Source organism: Python bivittatus, unplaced genomic scaffold (genome assembly GCF_059951505.1).
Source record: "Python bivittatus isolate LINGU-HERP-01145 unplaced genomic scaffold, Pbiv_v1 ctg000210_np1212, whole genome shotgun sequence".
Classification (NCBI taxonomy): Eukaryota; Metazoa; Chordata; class Lepidosauria; order Squamata; family Pythonidae; genus Python; species Python bivittatus.
The window spans coordinates 5,435,343-5,443,299 of record NW_028277053.1 but is presented as its reverse complement, the minus strand read 5'-3'; positions in this window follow the sequence as shown (position 1 = coordinate 5,443,299).

Below are 7,957 nucleotides of genomic sequence, written 5' to 3'. Positions count from 1 at the left end.
TCAAGCCCAATTTCTTAACTCCAGTAAAGTCCACTCTTCCAGACTCCTCTCAGCTCTACTGTTCTCTGATTGTTGCAGGCCCTCCTTGGCCAAAATGGCTGATTTTACTGCCCTGCTATCCACCACGGTTGCTGCTGCCTCTCTGGCTCTAGTCAACAGCTTCTAGTAACAGTTGTTCACTGGGCTCCAGCACTCCACACTGTTCTGGCTCTACAGTCAATACTAATGCACCTGTGCTCTGCTAGTGCTCCAATGGGGCCTCTGAGAATGGTGGTCACCACGCACAACCCCTCTGCTATTGCTGCTGCTGCTTTGGTCTCAGTCAGCTGCTTTCCAGCAACGGCAACCACTACACCTTGCCACCCCAGCCATGCCATCACCACTATTGCCATTGCTCCACTCTTCATTTCTCTTATTCCTTGGTTTTCTCAACTCCAGCGCAGTCTCTCTCAAGCTGTTGTCCTCCCAACTAAGCAACTTTCTCCAGTGGCTCAGTAGGTGGTCTTCCAGGCCAAGTGCTTTCTACCTTCCTCAACCTCACAACCATGAAAGCTCCATCATTCACCACAAAACTTACATTACTTAAGCTATATTCCCTCTTCCAAACCCCCAACCTCACATATGTTACGTGTTTACCCTCTCTGATGCCATCTTAGAAGTACCTGTTTTACTCTGTATCCTTCCCTTATTATCATCATCTGCAAAGCCAGTGCTGCTCCAATTGAGAACTTGGATCTCCAGCAGCAGCAGCAGCAGCAGCAGCAGCAGCAGCAGCAGCAGCAGCACTACTACTTTATGGGTTTCTATGACATTCCTGGCTTAGCCTGGGATGGCACTGTACAACTAAGTGATGTTAGTCTACTGATGACTACTCCAAATCAATGAATGACCTCACCTACTGTCTTCATACAGATGTTAAATAACATTGGAGAAAGCATAGAATCCTGTGGTATCCACGTTGGAGTAACCAAGGATTTGAGTTCTTCCCCTCCTCCCTGACTACAGACTGGAACTATCCATGCCAGTTGGAGTGGAATCACTTGAGTACAGGGCCCCCAGTTCCTGACCCTTATAGATCATCCAGCAGGATACCATACAGTAGTTGATAGTATCAAAAGCTGCCACTAGATCTAATAGGACCAAGAGGGACTGTATGCCCTCTATCAAGGTTCTGGCAAAAACTATCAATCATTTCTATCCTTTCACTGGCCCTGAATCCTGATTGGAAGAGCTCTGGATCATCTGGGTCTTCTAGGATCTTCTGTAGCTTAGTCACTGCTGCCTTTTCAACAACCTTCCCTAAAATGGTACTGAGGAGGAGAAGGGAACAGACGGAGGAGGGTAGAGCATTTGGAATAAGCTGGAAGACCAAGTGGTTAGTTTACTTTAGGACCTAGTAGAAAGTCTGCTTGATTCCTGAGAGTATCTGAAAGTACTGAAAGTTGGTGGGGAGAGAGAAATTTTATTCTAAAGCTTGTCTCCTACTTGAGTTAATTGGGGGCTGTGTGGATCTTCAACCTGGGGTGCATCCAAAGTTTTCTTCTGGTAATTCTGAGCGGTTGGGAGGCTAGTAGATTTTAGGCTTAAACTTGCATGTGACATAATGGGGTAGAGTTATGAGGCTGGCAGGATGGACAAGTTGAAGGATTGGGGGTTTAAGTGTTCCCTTCCCTACTTAGAGGGAGACTAGCAGGCTAGAAATGTAACACAGATGTCTGTGGCCTCTGTTATATTAGATGGGAGCCTGGCTTCCTATGCCCTGAAGTATTTGGAAAGGTAACCCTGCAGCTGCCGCTGGAACTGCTACGGCCGCTCTGGTAGCTTACAAACAGGCGCTGGCTTCGGTGCTTGTGAGTCTTCCCGAAAGAGTAACTGATGTCCCACTGGTCTGATGTGTGCTTTAAGTTGGATATAAAAAATACACTTTTTATTCTGGAGCATTTTATTCCCAGCCCAAATCTTTCTGTATTTCCAGCACTACCCTACTGTATGTAGCTGAAACAAAAATAGCATTGCCTGTGCTTGAGATGTGTCTGAAATAGCTGCTGTTTGTTGTCCAGAGCAGCCTCTCTGGTGGGTATTTACTATAAGAGAGCTTGGGAAGAAAATTCAGGGTTATGAGAGGCTCGGATGGTCTGGTCCAGAAGATGGCCTGAGGGTATTTCTTGCTGCCTTTTGAAGGCTCAACAGGACACATGTCTAAATTCCAATTATGCTGCAGGATGACTCCGGTTGAATGGCTGGACTGACTGATTTACATGCCATTCAGTAACAAAGGTTATGGGAACAAATGGTTATGGGAAAAAAAGTATAATTACAGAATTAAAATCTAAAACCACAATTAAAATCTAAAAACCACAAAAAGAAATATTTAACATCAAATATTAGTCGACAATCCATAACGCACTAAATACTTTTAGGATTAAATTATGAGAAAATAGAAAGGTCTTCAGATGATGCCTGGCAAGACATCCCACAGCCAGAATCATTGCCCGGAAGCATACTGCAATTCCTTTGAAGAGACACCCAGAGAAGGGGATTGAAGGTCTGATGGTTGTATTTGGGGGAAATCTGGGGGAAATGTATTTGGGAAAAGACAAGACTTCAGGTGGTCTAAGATAATTACAGGATCAATTACTTCACAGATTAATACCAGCTTCTTAACTGAATCCAAAAATGGGCAGTTTGGGTCAAGGGCTGGCTGTAGTCAGTTCTTGTTATGACCTTACTGCCAGACTTCAGATGAAATTTCAAGAGCATACTTCCAGGATTGAACATTGCAAGAGCTGGCAATATTCTATTGGGTCTGGGCATCTTGGTAGGCCACAGATTAAACATGCACCAGTGCTGTGCTGCAGCTGCTAAAAGAGCCACTGCGGTCTTGGGTACATCCCAGAAGGTGATCCCTGCAGTGGTCAGAGCGCATCTGGAACCCTCTGCCCAGTTCTGGTCACCACAATACAAGAGGGATGCTGCTGGCTGGGGAATCCTGAGAGCTGAAGTCCACGCATCTTAAAATGGCCGAGGCTGAGAAACACTGCTCTGGAGGGTCCCTGGTGGCCAGCAGCTGAAGCCTCCAGATGAGTCAGTGCAGGGTCCAAGAGAGTCCCCGACTACAACCATGGAGACGGTGGGCCGCCTCCTCCAGAAGAAGTGGAAAACCGCTCTGTGGGCAGCTGAACTGCCCCAAAGACCCCCATCCTCTTTGGATGGAGCCTCTGATTTTGGGCTCTTCTCCAGGCCACTGGGGTGCATCCAACCCCCCCCCCCCACTGCCTCAGGGTGGGGTGGGGACATACAGAACAATCAGATGGCAGAATACTGACGGGGGAGCAAAATGTTGCCTCCTGGAATCTGCCACCCGACAGGAGGAGACCCCTGCTAGGCTGGCCCACGCAGCCAACCCAGAAGGGGGGCATCAGCCAGGACACCAGTGTTGCCATCGAACTGCTCTGCTCCCCTCCCTCCCAGCAATTCCCAGACAGGGGACCAGGCAGTTTCCTTCCTGCTGAAATGGCTCAAGAAGACTAGCGGCACCAAGGAACTGCCTGAAGGGCTAAGCCCCAACACTGGTGGGTGCGGGTCGCTGTCTTGAGGAAGGGAAACGCTGTAGAAAAAGAGAGTGGAGTGTAAAGCAGCCCAGCCAGCCAGCTTTACAGATCGCTTATGGGCACGCTTCTTGTACTGAGGTCGCCATAAAACGACTGACTGACTGACTGACTGACTGACTGACTGACTAAAACAGGCAAGCTTTTAGAAGATTCAGCACCCTTTTCCACAGATTAAATAGGCACCAAGGCTGCTTACAATATTACTGTTGTAAATTAATCAGGGAGCCAGTTCGGGGTCGTGGTGAAGGCCCCAGGCTAGAAACTGGCAGGCCCTGAGTTCGAGTCCCACCTGCGGCACAGAGCCAGCTGGGCGACCCTGGGCCAGTCCGGCTCTCGCAGCCCGGGAAGGAGCGGCCGAGGGCAACCCGCTTCCGGGAAACCTTGCCAAGAAAAGTAACTGCAGGGGCTGGTCAGCGCTGCCTCGACGAGCCGAGCCGAGCCCAACCGCATCATACAAGGGAAGGCGGCGGCCCTGGTCACTCCCCAAGCAGTCCACCCCAGCAGCACCGTGGGCTGGCGGCCCTTGGCTTCTGCTGGCCTCATTCGCCCCAAAGCTGCCCCTTGCTTGCCTCCAGCCGCCTCCAGAAGTCGGCCTCTTTCCGCCAGCGTCCCCCTCCTCCTCCCAGGAGACCTGCGAGGGCACGGGCAGCGTCTGCCGGGACCTCCCTCCGCGCCCCGACGGGACGGGAGCAGGGCCCGCGAGAGCCCCTTCCCAGCGGCGCAGGGGCCTCCGCGCGCGCTCGCCCAGGAGCAGCGCCCCCGCCCGGCTTTCCGGCGCCTGCAGGGGCCTCCCCGCCGGACAGGCGGGGCTGCTGCGCGCGGAGTCCTCGGGGCAGCCCCGGCTCTCCGCTGCCCCGTCCGTGCGCGCTGCGCGAAGAAGCGCCGAGAGGCGGCTGCGGGGCTTTCCCGGGCGGCGCCGTCCTTCGGCCCGGTCCTCGCTCGCTCGCTCCTTTCCCTGCCTTCCGGGCCCCGGGCCCCGGGGACTCCTCTCCGCCTTCACTGCTCGCCAGCGCCCCGCGCCGCGCCTTCCGCGGCGGACGCTTCTCCCGCGGCTCCCCGGCTCCCGAAAGAGCTCGGCGGTGCAGGCGAGAAGGAGGGGCCGCCCCGCTCCCACGCCCTGGGCGGAAGGGCCGGGCTGCGGGGGGCTCGGCTTCGGGAAGCGCCCCCGCCCCGAGCGCAGGGCTGGCTGGCCTCGCCTCCCAAGCGGCCCGGGGAGGCAGACGGGGCTGCCGCGGGATGACCGGCCGAGGGGCGCGTCAGGCACATTCCCCGCGCGGGGGCCTCCCGAAAGGGCCCGCTTTCGCCCTCGGGGAAGGCAGCCGGCGGCTCCTCGGGCTCTTCGCTGGAGGCTGTTAAAGCTGCTGAGTCCTCAGGAAGATGGGCGGGCTTCTTTCACGTACACAGATGTTGAAAGTAGCTAACCTACTTCTCAAGTAATAGACTCCCTCTGCTTCGTAGAACTAGACGGGCAGCCTGGAGGTGCGTTTCCCTTCGGGCAGGGGCAATGATGCCCGGGAGGCGGACGGGCACACACGGAGCAGGGTTCTCTGGGAGGTATTTTTCATGATAATAGTTGTGCTGTGGCTGTGGTTATTATTCTGAATGAAACTTCCGGGGCCAAATGAGTTGCATGTTGGGGCAGTGAAAGAACCGGGTGCCTGGAATGTTGGGGAGAACCCTGGAAGGCTTTGTTCCCGGTGGGGCCCTGCAGTTTGCTGGTTTTCACGAAGTAAAGCCTCCAGACCCGAAGGCTTTCAGGACGCGCCCGCCGGGATGTTTGACCTGGAATGCCAGGCCTGCAACAGGTCAGTGGAATTCAAGTCATTCTCCACTCCTGAAAAGATCATTTATTGTCAAATTTATATCCTGCCATAATCACAAAAGACTCTAAGCAGCACACGAAGATAAGAAGATACAAGAATAGTACAGAAAAATATAAATACAATTCATAGAATCACAGAGTTGGAAGGGACCTAAGGTCCAACCCTCTGCACTCTGCTGGATTCAGTTAGCACCCCCCACCCACCCACCCACCCACCCAGCAATTGATGGTGTCAGAGTCCAAAAGTCCTCCAGAAAAACTCAGTCTTCAACTTTTCCCAGAACCACATAATGTTGGAGACAAATGAGCCTCCAACAGGAGGCTGTGCCGGAGGGCTGGCCCCATCACTGGAGAACAACACACCTGGGATTTGCCCTTCCTGACTTCCCAGCTGTTTCTCTCTGCACAATCAAAATGACTGGCCCAACACTAGTGGGGAGATGTGATTCTGCAGGTAACCCAGTGCCATACAAAAAACATTAATGTCCCTCTGCAGCCATCTACTCAACCTCTTGGATTGTTCAAAATAATAGACAGTCCACCAACAAGTTCTTTCCACACTACATCCTGGGATGTTTTTTGTCTGATCCTGCAAATTCAGCTTATCCAAGAGCATCTTGTCAGGCTCAAGCTAAAATCCTGCTCAGCTCCTGGCACGTGCCTCCAGTTAAAGGCTATTTAAGCCATCATCCATCGTCTTGTGAATCCTCCTTGGATTGGAAGTGTGGTGGTAAAAGGTACACCCCTCCTATACACGTAAGCTGCATTCACTACCAAACCTCTGAGATGCCCCGCCCCACCCCGCCCACACACACAAACACACACACACACACACACAAACTGCTTAAAGTGCCCTTGTAAGAAAACATTCACAGCAAGCTGGACTGACCCTGAGTGGTGATGGGAGAAGACCCGGCCAGGACTCTGTGGCCCAGGAAACCCACTTGTCGGTCTGACTTTCTTGCCTTTGCAGCGTTGTGGGCCAAAGGTTCTGCTTTTGTTCAGGGCTGAGCTTTATTGCTTGCAGGTACCTTCAAAGTGATTTGGTTGCTTTAGGTGAGCCAGGTTCTGGCCACAACAGAAGATTCCTGTTAGGATCACTCAGACCAGAAGCCGCTTTCAGAGGTGCAGCGTTTTGAAAGACTACTTTGATTTTTGCTAACAAGAAACAGTCCTCTAAATTCAGATTTGCTATTTCCATTCTGAACTAAGAAATAAATTGGATGTAGTGGTTTTTGGAGAAGATTAATACTGAAATCTGAAGGTAAAATTTGTTTTCCTTCTGTTTTATCATTACAGGTCATCCTCGTTTAGCAACTGCCTCTTTCAGTGACTGTTTGCAGTGATGATGGTGATGAAAAAATTAGCTTTGCAACCAATCCTTGTATTTACGACCTGCACAGGCCTGTAGAGCAAAGGGAAGCTGAAGTAAGATCATAAGCAGAGTTGCGTTTTCACTGAGCAGCCACTTTGGTTAATGGCTGAGTTGCCAGTCCCAATTGTGATTCTAAATGAGGACTACTTGTAATCTTACATATAAAGTTTTCTTATGAAATTTAATATTTCAAACAGAAAAGATTAGTGAATTAAGATTATTTGTAGTCAGGGACCAAAATATCAGTCATTTTACAATGGAATATAATCCGGTATGCTCAAGAAGAAACAAGGCTGAAAACAAGAAATTAGATTATTTCTTGTAATTCTTTTTAGATTAAATGTATCACTAGAGGGCGAAAGCATAAAAGGCAAACTAAGAAACTGCATATGTTAAAATAATCAGAGGAAGAAAGGGCACAAAAAGAAATACCAATCAGCTTATGAAATCAATATGGTTAGCGACCAATAATTTTTAACTGGCTTTATGATTCAGTGAACTAAATTGGACATGCTACCACCAAAGTCAAAATGTTGTGCCCGGTGTTGTGTCTTTTCTCCCGATTGAACAAAAGACACTAATGGATTTTTCTATCACTTGCTTTTATCTTTCATTGAAATTTCCAGAACAACTCACTCCAGCAGGTCTGGATTACAAGCTGCAGGTACCAAAAGGTAAATGTATAACAGTACAAGACAACAGTCTTGGTTAATCAATATAGTAACAGTAATACATTAGTTCACACTCTTCCCTGCTAAGATAAGGCCCATAGTATATTTACTCATCTCGGCCCTGTGGTGGCTTTTGTACACACGTCCGAATGCTCTGTGCACTGCAGGCAACTATGGAGCAACCTCTGGTTGTATGTCTGCCTATTTAGTGGGTAGGTGCTGCTGGTGGTAACTCAGGAATTACAACTGAGTCTCCAACCAAGTCAATCACAACTTCTTTTCAGAACTCTGTTCGATGTGTTCTCCCCACATGTTATTAGGAGCGATCTCTACAATGTAAGAAAGAGACCCAGTTCTTTCTCTGATCCTTCTCCACTGCTGTGAGTGTGATGTGAAATCTCTCAGGCATTCTGTGCCATCCTTCATCATGCATTGAATAATGCTGTATTATGAGGTGTCACAAGCCAATTTCATTGCA